This window comes from Gadus macrocephalus, chromosome 19 (assembly GCF_031168955.1).
Source record: "Gadus macrocephalus chromosome 19, ASM3116895v1".
Lineage (NCBI taxonomy): Eukaryota > Metazoa > Chordata > Actinopteri > Gadiformes > Gadidae > Gadus > Gadus macrocephalus.
In genome coordinates this window covers 4,554,360-4,568,350 of record NC_082400.1, presented here as the reverse complement: position 1 = coordinate 4,568,350, position 13,991 = coordinate 4,554,360, and the positions used below count along the sequence as shown (strand labels likewise).

General features: G+C 42.3%; 1 long non-coding RNA gene across 1 annotated transcript; it reads right to left on the bottom strand.

The window, feature by feature from the left end:
- Positions 1-7,611: 7,611 nt before the first annotated feature.
- LOC132447947 (uncharacterized) lies at positions 7,612-10,407 on the bottom strand. The gene is made up of 2 exons (XR_009523273.1): positions 9,147-10,407; positions 7,612-9,085 (listed from the first exon to the last, which is right to left on the bottom strand). It is a non-coding gene; the product is annotated as an uncharacterized LOC132447947 (long non-coding RNA).
- Positions 10,408-13,991: the final 3,584 nt, after the last annotated feature.

Here is a 13,991-nt window from a genome sequence, read left to right as displayed (position 1 = left end):
TCTCTCTCTCTCTCTCTCTCTCTCTCTGTCTCTCACGGTCACTCTCTCACACTCGATCTCGGTCTCTCTTCCTCACGCTCTCTCCCACATACTCTTTCTCTCTCCTTTCACCTCTTTCTGTCTCTCTCATACACTGATACACTCACACATAAACATACATGATACACTATTATTACACCTGTGTGTGTGTGGGGGGGGGGGTGTATGTATCTGTGTGTGTGTGTGTGTGTGTGTGTGTGTGTGTGTGTGTGTGTGTGTGTGTGTGTGTGTGTGTGGGTGCGTGCGTGCGTGCGTGCGTGCGTGCGTGCGTGCGTGCGTGCGTGCGTGCGTGCGTGTGTGTGTGTGTGTGTGTGTGCGTGTGTGCGTGCATGTATGTGTGCGTGTATGTGTGTGTGTGTGTTGTGTGTGTGTGTGCGTCCGTGCGTGTTGATTGAGTGTGAGCTTCATTAATAACATAACAAGTCCAGACCATTTGAGCCAACCCATTCACTGCCAGCCAGACCTTTCTAGTATTTGTTTCCATGGTCACCACAACGGCTGATGTGTTTGGCTGTAAGGGCAACGGGGATACTATTCTATAATATAGACCATGATATTATATGAAAATATACCTTCAATACAACTGTATATTATCAAATACTATGCAATTTCACACTAGTCTATACTACTGTACAATACTATACTTAATTATTCTATGCAACCGTTTATTGTAAAATATTATGCTTCACGACTCTTTACATCTGTATAGTTTAAAATACTGTTCTGTAATATAATTTATTATCGTGTAGTATAAAATGATACTATAAGTCATATAGTATACTACATATACTATAAGATACAATTCAATGGTATACAAAACGATACTGTACTATATTAGTATACCATATTAAACTATTCGTTACTAAACCATATTACTGTATACTATAAAACGAAATACTATAAAATACTACTACTAAACTATACAATATGATATGATGCTATACTATATTATGCTACCATAAACTACACACTACAATAAAACACTATGCCATTCTATTTTATACTATACTATCTTTTTTATACTACTGTATACCATGATGCAGTACTATACGATACTATTGTAAACTATGCCTCCTCCTCTATCTCCTCTCCTACTCTCCCCTCTTCTCCTCTCACTCATCTACTCCTCTCCCCCCCTCTCTTCTCTCTTCTCCTCTCTCCTCTCCTCTATCTCCTCTCCTCCTCTCTTCTCTCTTCTCCTCTCCTCTCCTCCTCTCTTCTCTCTCCTCCTCTCTCCTCTCCTCTATCTCCTCTCCTCCTCTCTTCTCTCTTCTCCTCTCTCCTCTCCTCTATCTCCTCTCCTCCTCTCCTCCTCTCTTCTCCTCCTCTCTCCTCCTCTCTCCTCTGCCCTCCTTCTCTGCCAGGTTTCTCTACAATGGATGTATTGTTCTCCTCCGCCCTAAAATCAGCAGAGAGAAATATAAAAACCTAGAAACAGACACACACTGCCCTCACGCAAAACATGCACGCACACACACATACACACACTTTCACAGACTGTTTTGCACACAGATACATATCTGTGTCACAACACCCACACACACACACACACATATCCCCATCCCACACACACAAACACAACCACACACATCCACATACCCCCCTACGCACACACACACGCACACACACACACACACACACAAACACATACGCAAATCCCAAACACACACACAAACACCCCTCCCCTCACACCCACATTCTGAAACAAACAGCTACTGAATACTGAACCCTCCCAACGTTATGAATACTCCCTAGTGTGTGTGTGTGTGTGTGTGTGTGTGTGTGTGTGTGTGTGCGTGCGTGCGTGCGTGCGTGCGTGCGTGCGTGCGTGCGTGTGTGTGTGTGTGTGTGTGTGTGCATTTTTGTGCGTGTGTGTGTGCGAATAGTAGCTTGTACAAGTAAGTATATAGAACTGCATAGTAGAGACTAGTAGAGATATAGTGTATGTGAGTAAAGTGTATAATCTAGGTTAGCATCTAGTATATGTTAGTATAGAGTATAGTGTTGGCATAGGAAAGTATCTAGTATATGTTAGCATATAGTATAGTGTATAGCATAGGTTAGTATCTAGTATATGTTAGCATATAGTATAGTGTATAGCATAGGTTAGTATCTAGTATATGTTATTATATTGTATAGTGTATGCATAGGTTAGTATCTAGAACATTGGTTCTCAAAGTGCGGCCCGCGGGCCAATCGCAGCCCGCAGAAACATTCCTGGCGGCCCGCAATGACATACAGATGCACAATGTTTTTTTTTTTATCATTATATCAATATTAATTTAAACAAAAATAATTAAATATAAAGAGAAAAGTCGACTCTCTCTAGCTTTCAATTAAGACCTGTTACATGTGTTAGTTTTAATCCGACTGTACATTACTTTGAAAGGATGAACCTCAGTTTTGTGATTTAGAACTCACTCCCAGAGGTCCATGGTGCAATGTTTCTTTTCACCACTGGGAAGCTGACTGCGTTTCCCGCCTCATTTTTTTTCACCACTACACAAGACTACCAAACAACACTTCTTTACGAAGCAATACTACACAACATCAATACAGAAAACTACAACACAATATTCCACACAACAGTACTACACAACCGTCTACACAGCATCCCAACAGAATCCAACTACCAAACACTACCCTACACAACATGACTATACACCACAGTACTAGTACTACTACTACTACTATTACTACTACTACACAACACTAGTACACAATCCTACTCTTCCAAACCTAGAACACAACAAAACTCAATGGTATTACACAAAACGACTACACAACACTAATACATAAGACTACTACACAACAATACTCTAAACTACACAACCAACACTACTCTGCACCAAACTATTGCGCAACACTATTACACAATACTACAAAAAACAATACAAAACATGCACACATAACACTACAACACATCACTAGTACACATCACTACAACACAACATTACTGCAAATGTCTACACAACAATACTCCTGACAACCCTATGAATGATGTTGTGCCCCTATTGTCTCCTCAATGACCTGTCTCTGTACTGTCTAACCCCTACCTATTCCTTAATGACCTGTATGTCTAACCACTGCCTGCCCCTTAATTACCTGTCTCTGTACTGGTTAACCCTTACCTGCTCCTTAATGTACCTCCACTGGCTCCCTGTAGTAGCTCGTATCAGATTTAAGATGATGGTACTGGCATACAAGGCGGTCGATGGAACTGCCCCTGCCTACCTCCAAGCTTTGGTCAAACCACACACCCCATCTCCATCCCTCCGCTCAACTACCTCAGCTGGACGTCTGGTACCACCATCGCTAAGAGCCAGCCAAGGTCGATCAGCCAAGTCAAAACTCTTCCCTGTTTTGTATGGAAGCATAAATGTAGTAGCCTAGAAATCTATGGAGTCAGTTTCCTGCCATAATTCAAACCTGAAAAAAAAAGTTTCAAAGGCTTGTAAGTCTGGGTTTGAAAACTCAACACCTTGTAAAAAAGGTTTTGCAACACTGAAAAAAGAGATTATAACCTGAAAAAAAATAAAACTAAAATTCAAACATCTGTAAACATGATTTTGTGTTCTATTTTATCTTCTTCATCATTTTCACCAACACATTTTCAAAGTTCAAACAATTTCACCAGCGCATTTGCAGAGTTTCAAATCTGGCACTGTTCTGACAGTGTATTTCATTGTTGCCCGGTTTTGAAACCTTGTAAATGGGATTCTGCAAACAGGTGTTCATACATTGAGAAATACGTTTTGAAAGGTTGAATATTTAGTTTTAAAAACTTGTAAAGGTGTACGTTTACGACATTGCAACGTATTTTTTCAGAACTGACTTTTCAGCACTGACTTTTCAGAGATTTGACCACACAGGCGCAAGCTTTGAGTCACGTGAATATTGGCAGTGTTCTGACGCCACTCGTTTTGAAACTCCTGACAGTCGAATCTGAAAAAAATAAAAACGTTCCTGGGGGCGGGACCATTTAGCTCTAAACCTATTGGTTGCTCTCGGCTGACGTACATTCCAATCACATGTGCCGTTCACCGGGCTGTGCGTGATTGACAGTGCTCTGCCGATGACACGAATAACAAGCGACTTTCGCGGTTGATTTTGATTTCCATTTTCTGGAACCATGGCTGATCCCAAAGTGAAGGTTGCAGCCTTGCTAGGACGCGTCCTTGCTAGTCGCGTCCTATGGAGATGAGACTATGGTTCCAGAAAATGGAAATCAAAATCAAGCGCTCACTCATCTCCAACACAACTCCATATGTTTTTGTGTGTGGGTGTTGTGACACACTCACTCATCTCCAACACAGGAGCCCCTCAGGGCTGTGTGCTTAGCCCTTTCCTCTACACCCTGTACACCAACGACTGCACCAGCCCCTCCCACACCACCACCTTCCTCAAATACTCTGATGACACTGCCATTCTCGCCCTCTTATCAGACAATAACTCTGTATCAGTTTACCACAACACTGTCACTCAATTCACCCAATGGTGCTCACATAACTCACTAACTCACTAACCCTAACCCTCCATCTCAATGTAGCCAAAACAAAATAAATAACAATAGGTAACCCATCCCCCCAGCCCCCCACTCTCATCAACAATGACACAGTAGAAATAGTTGACAGCTTTAAATACCTTGGACTCACTCTGGACAATAAACTCAATTTCGACCAGCACACAACGGACATTCAAAAAAGGAGCCACCAAAGACTGTATGCCATCCGCAAACTCAAAGGACTCTATGTTGCCCCCCATCTCCTCCTTCTGTTATATCAAAGTATTGTCCAACCCATTCTGCTCTACTGTTCCACCTGCTTCTTTAACATGCTTACTGTCAAAAACCGGGCCAAACTTATGCGTGTCACAAATATAGCTGCCAAATTAATTGGTCTCCCCACACCCACACTCTCAGAACTCAATATAAAGGCCATCTCACGCATTGCATCCGTAATAGCACAGGACAACACACACCCTCTCAACTGCCACTTCACTGTCATGCCCTCTGCACGCAGGTATAGGTCCCTGTTGTGCAGGAGGGCTCGCTACGGCAAAAGCCTGGTGCCTGCAGCCATAACAGCACTCAATAAAAGGCCAAGATAAATCACCCCCAGTCCTACTCTGTGTAGATGTTTTATGCAGATCTGTGTAGATGTTTATTTGTCTCTGTTTATTGTCTGTCGGCGTGCGGCCCACATATGCAATGTACTGTGAAGTGAAGAAAAATTTCCCCTTGGGGACAATAAAATCTAAAGTCTAAAGTCTAAAAGAGGGAACTTGAAAGACAACCGTTTATCCCGCCCACACTGCCACCGTACGAGACCAGACCCAATATCTTTCTGATATGGGTCTGGCTTGCCAGGCTATAAATGTAGCAAAATTAAAATGGAAATGCAATTTGCAATTTGCAATTCAATAATTCATTACATTATGCATTTGACAATTCATTATGCAATTTAATAATGTAATTCGGCGAATCGCATCTGGGCGGGAACTACGTCAATTCCTCGTCAGCCCAACCAGTAAAGGCCGATTTATACTCCTCTGTAAAGTGCTGAACGTAGACCAGGGACTTATTAAAGAAGACGTAGAAACGGAGAGCCCTCTCCGTCGCCGGAGAGCCTGTCGGAGACCCTCTCCGTAGCTTACGTGAGCAGACATTATTTTTAACTACCCGTCGACGCAACGGAGACGGACGGAGACGGCAAGGGCTGTGATTGGTCCTCTAACAAAATTATTTCCGGAATCACTTTGAACCTTATTTACTTGCACCTTGTTTACTTTCCACAATAAGGACCAATAAAACACCAGATAAGATTTGAAAAGCTTTTGAGGTTTATTGACATCACTATTTACATGGTAGGTAGTCATCATATAAGATCAATCGGGCGGCGAATTGCCCCCCTCGAGGGGTCTCCTCAGTTACGCCGTAGGATTACGGATTACAGAGTCGTCTATCCTGTTGTCTATCCTATCTCCCAGAGCACGCACTCTATCAACTGCATCGGTGTCTTCAACACGATTGTACTCGACGTCATCCGCCAAACTTCGGCGCGTAGCGACAATCTCCTCCATCGGAGATTGTCCTCAATGGGGACAATCATGGTTGACACGTACAAACATAAAAGGAAATTATGAGAAAGTGACGTAGTTCACACCCAGACGCGATACGCTGATAAGCTTTGCATAATCCTTTGCACAATCTTTTGAGATACGCTTCGCAAAATCTTTTGCAAAGCTCTTTTGCGGATTGAAATGTAATTTGAATTTTGCAACAGACGGAACGTGGCGAAGTGCATTGCAATCACAGGGGCGCTATAGTTTTTCTAATTGAATAAAGGCTCAAAAAATGTGACAAAATGTTATTCTAATTTTATTGTTATAACTTTTTTAAATTGAATTGAGGATTTCATTGTCCCTTTGCATATGGGGAATTGGTTAGCCTATAGCGATTTTTAGTACTTGCATTTGGTTCCATGAACATATTTACTGTACCGACAGCGATATATTGTTTCACTTCTTATGACAAATTGCTTTGGATAAAAGTGTCTGCTAAATGCCCTGAATGTTAATGTAAAATGTGAATGACCTCTCTCTGTACTATCTTACCCCTACCTGCTCCTCAATGACCTGTCTCTGTACTGTCTAACCCCTACCGTAATTACCTGTACTATTTAACTCCTACCCGCTCCTTAATTATCTCTCTCTGTAATGTGTAACCCCTATCTGCTCCTTAATGACCTGTCGCTTTAGTATCACAACACTACTCTACACAACATCCACACACAACACTACAACACTTTACAAATAAACCCCACAACACTACACAATCCTAATAAACCACACTGCCCTACACAACATGACTCTACACCACACTACTACTACTTATACTACTACTACACAACACTACTGAACAACACTACACAATGGTACTACACAACACTACAATATAACACTACCCAACAGCCACGCAACACTACAAAATAGGACTACACAAAACTATTGCACAATACTACTACTACAAAACACTACAAAAAAACAGTACTAAAAGCTACTAGACCACACAACGAAACAACACTGCTACACAACACTGCTACGCAACACAGCTATACACAACGCTACTTGCAAGTTAAACAACTACACAACACTACACTTAATAACACAATAACACTACAAAACACTAATGAACAAAACCACTACATGTCTACACGACAATACTCCTTACAGCCCTACTATACAAGACCACTACTACACACTATTCTACACAACATCACTATACATCTTCACTACACACACTACTACAGACAACACTACACAAAACGACTACACACAACACCACTCAACCCTACTACACAACACTGCTTTACATAACATCCCCACATAATATCCCAACACAATGCTACTACCCAACACTACTCTACCCAACACTACTACACAACATCACTACACAACACTTCTACACAACAGTACCATACAACATCACCAAACAATACTAATACACAAACCAACTACACTAACCTACTCTACCATCACTAGAATCCAAGAATACCTTCAATACCACATTACATATTGTGGGTGTTTTTCAGTGTGAGTCTATGTGTGTGTGTGTGTGTGTGTGTGTGTGTGTGTGTGTGTGTGTGTGTGTGTGTGTGTGTGTGTGTGTGTGTGTGTGTGTGTGTGTGTGTGTGTGTGTGTGTGTGTGTGTGTGTGTGTGTGTGTGTGTGTGTGTGTGTGTGTGTGTGTGTGTGTGTGTGTGCTATTCAAATACGCAACATTAAACAACGGTATTACACAAAACTGCTCCACAATACCACTACACAATACTACCTCACAACACTAACAACACTACTATATAGAGAAACACTACACAAAACTGCTACCAAAACACTACCACTACTACACAACACAGCTAAACAACACTAGACTTATGCACCACACTGCTAAACAATAGTATTACAAGTCAGTTGTGCTGGACTGAGAGCAGAGTGTTAATCTTGGTCACGGGCTCACAACTATAGACTGAAGCTTTCCTTTGTGCAGCAAAACAAGTCTCATGTTGCCAACGTTACTGGGGATGATCTGGAACCAGAACATAACCTGGCAGAGTATGAATGTACTAAGATTTAGTCAGGATACACTATCACCTGCTGGCTCCTTAATGACCTGTCTCTATACTGTCTAACCCCTACCTGCTCCGTAATGACCTGTCTGTACTGTCTAACCCCTACCTGCTCCTTAATTACCTATTTCTGTGCTGTCTAACCTCTACCTGCACCTTCATGACCTGTATGTATAGGGGCAATTTGTATTGTCTCCTTATTAATAAGAAATTACATGAGCAATATAAGACTGAGTGACACACAGACACACCAACGCACACAAACACTCACAAAACAATGGATTCGGATTATAAACAAAATCCCAATCAGCGATACTAGTGAAGCCCATTTTCAACTACTTTAATATGAAGAAATAAATACATTAATATACATTATGGTGTTATTTATTATGCAGGATTTAGATATGGGCCAATGAATAGATGAACAAATAATAAAAAATATAGAAATGTGTTGTTGACATACATTTCGTTTTTTATGACAATAACCCTTTGTATTAATAATCAACCAAACACCAAGCATATGGAGACACAGTGAGTACATCCTCCTCAAACCACTTCTCCCTCATCAGAGAAACCCAGGACGATTGTCTTCCTCTCTTTTACACTCTCTCGCTCACTCCGAGGGTGTGTCACCCTCCTGGGATCCCATTCTACACATTACATCATTCATCAGCCCTTCATCTCATCAGCCACGATGACATCACTGAGACGAAGGCACAACACATCCCTAACACATCTGGACTAGCCTGTTCACATCTGGACTAGCCTGAAATCATCGAGACTACCCTCTACCAATCTGGACTAGCCTGAACACATCTGGACTAGCATATACACATCTGGACTTGCCTGAACACATCTGGACTAGCCTTTGCACATCTGGACTAGCCTGAACACATCTGTACTAGCCTCTACCAATCCGGACTAGCCTCTACCCATCTGGAATATCCTGGACCCATCTGGACTAGCCTCTATCCATCTGGACTAGCATATACACAGCTGGACTAGCCTATACACATCTGGACAAGCATCTGCCAATCTGGACTATCTTAAATTCCTCTGGACTATCCTGGACCCATCTAGACTAGCCTGAACACATCTGGACTAGCATATACACATCTGGACTAGCCTCTACTCATATTGAATAGCCTATACACATCTTGACTAGCCTGTGAAATCATCTGACCTAACCTCTACACATCGGTAATAGCCTCTACACATCTGGACTAGCCGGAACACATCTGGACTAGCTTGAACATATCTGGTCTAGCCTGAACACATCTGGACTAGCCTCTACACATCTGGACTAGACTGAACACTGATTGACTGGCCTCAACCCATCTGGACTAGCATCTACCCATCTGGACAAGCCTCTACACATCTGGTCGACCCTAGTATACAGCACAGACCTACCAAGGTCTAACTGTCCCTATCCACCCTGTTCTCCAAGCTCAAACCTCCCTCCGTCTCCTCCCAAGGTCTGTTTCCCGTTGACCTCTGACCCGAGAAGTCTCTATAAGTGTTCCAACTCAGCATCACTTGGAAGAAGGAAAGTTGTGATTTAATAATTCAGGATTAATAATATATATATATATGATTCATGAATAATAATCTTAATAATTAATGATAAATAATGTAAAAAATGATTTTGTCAATCCATGGTATTTATACACTAGATCATCGTGTTCTGACCGAGGAAACAACATTAATGTCGGAAGTTTACTCACAAGTGTATTGAGTTTGTGTACTTTCTGTGTACATGTGGCAAGCGTGTATGTTTACTTACTGTGTAGATGTACTTAGTTTGTACATGTACTAAGTTTGTGCATGTGTACTAAGGGTTTACATGTTCTTTCTGTTTAGATGTACTTAATGTGTAAATGTACTTACTCTGTACAATTACTTAGTGTGTACAGATTCTTAGTGTGTACATGTACTTATTAGGTAGACGTACTTGGTGTGTACAGATTCTTAGTGTGTACATGTACTTATTAGGTAGACGTACTTGATGTGTACAGGATCTAAGTGTGAACATGTACTTTGTATGTACAGGTTCTTAGTGTTTTAATGTACTTAGTGTGTACATTTATTTAGTGTGTACATCTACTTAGTGTGTACATGTATTAACTGTAAGTTTTGAATTGGAACATGATAACTACCAAGGTGATTCAAAGCTAAACAAACCGGAGACATTCTGACTCCACAGGTCTAAAGGATTCAACACTCATATACTACACACTCGTGTGTGAGTGTGTGTGTGTGTGTGTGTGTGTGTGTGTGTGTGTGTGTGTGTGTGTGTGTGTGTGTGTGTGTGTGTGTGTGTGTGTGTGTGTGTGTGTGTGTGTGTGTGTGTGTGTGTGTGTGTGTTGCTGATGTCCGGTCTCTCTCAAATTCTCTTTCTTTCTCTCTCTCGATCTGAAAAGGTGGACCCATGCTTGTCTTTCCAGTCAATGTTGTCTTGTTCTGTCTTTAAAACCAGCTTCCTGCATGAGCACACACACACACGCACACACACACACACACACACACACACACACACACACACACACACACACACACACACACACACACACACACACACACACACACACACACACACACACACACACACACACACACGACAATACAAGAGTACCAGTACCTTAACAATTTATTTAGGAATAATTATCTAATTTCACATTTGTTCCGATAGATTATGTATGGATCAGTGATGTAATAAATACGAAGATAACGGGCGATCTTATATTACAGATGCTAGATATTGTATATAGATCATAGTTAACAAAAGGTCAATTGTTTATATATTAGTTATAGAATAGATGATACAGTTTGGATCAGATGTTATATTTACGTGTATCAGATTTGAAGTTCCACATGTTATTATTTATATTTAATATATTATCAGATGTGATGTTCTCGATATAATAGTTTATAAATAGTTTATACCGTATCAGAGCTGATGTTATACATGTTAGATATAGTTAATTATATTTTGAACTCCGCTGCCCAGCACCACATCCCCGAGGAAAATCAAGACAGATGTCATGTTTCCTCTGCCTGCCCCACCACCGCGTCTCCACTCACGACCTCTCGTTCTCTAAAACGTTCCCTTGTTCTGACACCCAGCCGCCCGATCCTACCCTCTGACCGGGACGCGCGGCTCATCACCCCGCATCCCCTCCGCGCCGGAGTCTCTCCCCCCTGGGGCGCAGCAGGCATCTGCTGACTCCATCAGAGCCCCGTCTGCCCCGGACGCGTCCCAGCTGCGTCTACGTGGCACATTCGGCACTTTGATTGCGTAAAAGGTCACCTTGGCGAAGATCCGTTAGCCAACTTGTTGAACTACAGTAGAAAACGGATCTTAAGCCCGCCTGAGAGGTTTTAGAGGCGCAGACTGGACATACTTACGGGGTCCTTTTCAGCTCGGGCGGTGCGGAGTTCAGCCCAACACTTTGACGCGCTGTGCGTAAAATTCCTCCCAAATGTGGATTCCTCGGCCGGTCTAGAGAGACAGCTGGTTGTTATCCGAATCCAAAACAGACACGTGGAATCTTCTCATTTTAACGTTCCTACAAATTCTCTCTTATTCTTCTCCTCCTGGTTTCTCTCCTGCATACAGACTCTCTGTGTCCGTCCCGCGCCGTGCCTCCCTCTGCTCACACACCGCCGCTCCTAAACGAGAGGACCTTTGTCTGAGGGTGACGTCACACGCGGACACACACAAACACACACACACACACGCACACACAAAAACACACACTACGGTACTCACGCGCGCAAGCGCCTAGACACAGTTCGGAGTTGTTCGTGTCTCCCTCGGTGCGTAATTGGAAACACATTCAGCAACTTGTTAAGAAAACGAGAGGCAGGAAGGGAGGGGGAAGGGATAGATTCAAAGACATATTGTGTTCGCACCGATCAACCTTCTACGTAGTACTAATACTATACCACTAATATATACTTCTACTATTCCACCACATCCTCACCGGACTCAAGATAACACTTGTCTCATGCCTGGTTTGTACTGTAGTGGAAAAAAAGTAGTACTGAATTAGTAGAGATGTGTACAGTAGTATATGTTTGATATTGCTAGCACCGCTCAGGAGGGAGAACAGGAAGATATTCATTGACTTCTTCTTTTGTGGTAGATATTCTCAGGTAATTGTGCTGTCTCTTCTTGTTTTGGATTATTTGTTTGAAAGGCTTTATTGGGGTTAATGTGGTTGGTGTATCTGTTGTCTTTGACTAAGGCTGAATACTACATACAGCTTTCCAGAGAGGTCAGAGGTCAAGATGTCTATTCAATGTGCAGATGAGAAGGTAAAGCAAGGCACCAACACTGAATGGTAAGGGCTTAAAAAGCTGTGTGGCTCAGTTGTAAGAATGTATGCACTTTCTATGAAAGCATTCGTAATAATGTTGGATAATTGTCACAGTACAACTTTTGGGTTGTGATGGTCTGGTGGTTGTGATGTTCGAGTCTAACTCCTATCTGCTCCTTAATGACCTGTCTCTGTACTGTCTAACCCCTACCTGCTCCTTAACAACCTGTCTCTGTACTGTCTAACCCCTACCTACTACTTAATGACCTGTCTCTGTACTGTCTAACCCCTACCTGCTCCTTAATGACCTGTCTCTGTACTGTCTAACCCCTACCTACTACTTAATGACCTGTCTCTGTACTGTCTAACCCCTAGCTGCTCCTTAACGACCTGTCTCTGTACTGTCTAACCCCTACCTGCTCCTTAATGACCTGTCTCTGTACTGTCTAACCCCTACCTGCTCCTTAATGACCTGTCTCTGTACTGTCTAACCCCTACCTACTACTTAATGACCTGTCTCTGTACTGTCTAACCCCTAGCTGCTCCTTAACGACCTGTCTCTGTACTGTCTAACCCCTATCTGCTCTTTAATGACCTGTCTCTGTACTGTCTAACCCCTACCTGCTCCTTAATGACCTGTCTCTGTACTGTCTAACCCCTACCTGCTTCTTAATCACCTGTCTCTGTACTGTCTAAGTACTGCATACAAACTGCCCTGGCTCAATAATTTTTTTGTATGTATGTATGTATGTATGTATGTATGTATGTATGTATGTATGTATGTATGTATGTATGTATGTATGTATGTAAAACGAGACTGACCAATTCGAACACTCATTTCCCTCTTTTTCCTGACAGTTAATTGCAACCGGTGGGTAAATTTTTTACAATTCACATTTAAAAACCCGCTCTCCACCCTCATCCTCACAACTTCTTGAAATGTTGCCTGCACTCTGAGTTCAGAATTTCACACTGCCTCTAACACAGCTACTAACCTCATGCAGAATTTAATCTGAGTCAGTGAGTATTTGCAGTGGCGAGAAAACACTTAATTGAAACTTGTGGATAAGTTATTTCGGCACTATTGGAGGGCATGTGCTTGTCTGGGTTGGGGGAAAAAAAGAAACTGTTGCAGGAGCTGCTTTACACCTGTTTGGGATAGACTGGGTGTCAATGGAACATGGCCTCCATTTTGGAACACGTCCACGCAGGTATAGAGGTCAGTTGGAACAAAAACCATTGCTGATTTACATCTCAACATAGATAATGTCAGCACTTAACCAAATCCTTTATCGAACCATCTCTTTGCTGAACCATCTCTACCTGTTCCTTAGCCTCCTGTCTGTCTCTTTGAACTGTCTAACCCCTTTCTGCTGTCCACCTGCTGTCCTCTGTCTTTCCCAACCTCAACCAAAAGGACACCTGAATTTTATTGATTATTGATGACTGATAAGGATCGAGGGCAGGAGATATTCGGATCACTCTGTTCACATCTTCTCATTCCCTCT